The sequence below is a fragment of the Pseudophryne corroboree genome, chromosome 6 (genome assembly GCF_028390025.1).
Source record: "Pseudophryne corroboree isolate aPseCor3 chromosome 6, aPseCor3.hap2, whole genome shotgun sequence".
Lineage (NCBI taxonomy): Eukaryota > Metazoa > Chordata > Amphibia > Anura > Myobatrachidae > Pseudophryne > Pseudophryne corroboree.
In genome coordinates, this window is record NC_086449.1 from 632763202 (window position 1) to 632764765 (window position 1564).

The following is a 1564-nucleotide window of genomic DNA, read 5'->3' on the forward strand; positions in this document are numbered from 1 at the left end:
CCGGGCCTAGCTCCGCCTGTGGAGCCCCAGCGACATGCAGTGGATTTTTGTAGAGGCCGGGGAGGACTCTGTTCCTGGGAACTAGCTGTGTTGTGCAGCTTCTTTCCTCTGCTCCCGCCTCTGGCAAGAAAGGACGCACCTCGGACTTTCTTGTTTCTTTATTCTAAAGGTTGCATTTGATAATGTCGTGCTTTCCTAGGCTGTGCAGGAATATAAGGCAAAATATCAGAATTACCAGCTATAGCTGTGGAGACCAGGTCCGAGAACCCTTCTCCACACAATCCTCAGCCTTCCATATGCCTCTTAAGTCTGCATCATCTGTCCATTGCATATTCTACAGGACACGTCAAGAAAAAATCGACATAGCTTTGACTCTAGGACCCAGTATACTCATGTCTCTTTGGGCATGTTTTATATATACATATCTCTTAAGACAGCATCTTTAATATATATATATATATATATATATATATATCTCTATATATACATATATATATATATATATCTATATGCATACTAGGGTCTCAATCTCTGCCGATAAGGTACCTGTCCACGCTGCCACAGCGCTATAAACCCATGCCGACACAATAGCCGGTCTGAGTAGTGTACCAGAAAGTGCACGCTATCTGCAGGATCCCTGAGAATAGCTGTTACGTCAGGGCTACCTTTTGGGCAAACGTGACACCCTAGGGGAAGATTCCCATCATATCCTGGCCCTAGTGGGGAAAGGATACTGCCTGAGAATTCTTTGTGGGAAACTGCAGTCTCTTGTCTGGAGATTCCCGCTCTTTTTCATCATGAGAGGAGGGAAATTTACCTCAGCTTTCTTCCCCTTAAACATGTGTACCCTTGTGTCAGGGACAGATGAGTCATCAGTGATATGCAAATCATCTTTTTTTACAATAATCATATATTGAATACTTTTCTGCCATTTTGGCTGTAACTTTGCAATATCGTAGTCGACACTGGAGTCAAACTCCGTGTCGATATCAGGGTCTATTATTTTGGATAGTGAGCATTGAGAGACTCTAAAGGTCTCTGCGACATGGGTAGATTTCCTGTCTGTTCTCTAATCTTTTGTCCAATAAATTCACCTTAGCACTTAATTACACATATCCAAACAGGTGTCGGCGTCGTCGACGGAGACAACCTCTCACACACATATTTGCTCCATCTCCTTCTTAGGGGAGCCTTTTACCTCAGACATGTTGACACACACGTACCGACACACCACACTCAGGGAATGCTTATCTGAAGACCATTCCCCCACAAGGCCCTTTGGAGAGACAGAGAGAGAGTATGCCAGCACACACCCCAGCGCTATTAACCCAGGAATAACACAGTAACTTAATGTTAACCCAGTAGCTGCTGTCTAGATTGATTTTTGCGCCTAATTATGTGCCCCCCCCCCCCCCCTCTTTTTACCCTCTTCTACCGTGTAACTGCAGGGGAGAGACTGGGGAGCTTCCTCTCAGCGGTGCTGTGGAGAAAAAACATGGCGCTGGTGAGTGCTGAGGAAGAAGCCCTGCCCCCTCGACGGCGGGCTTCTGTCCCGCTTTCATGT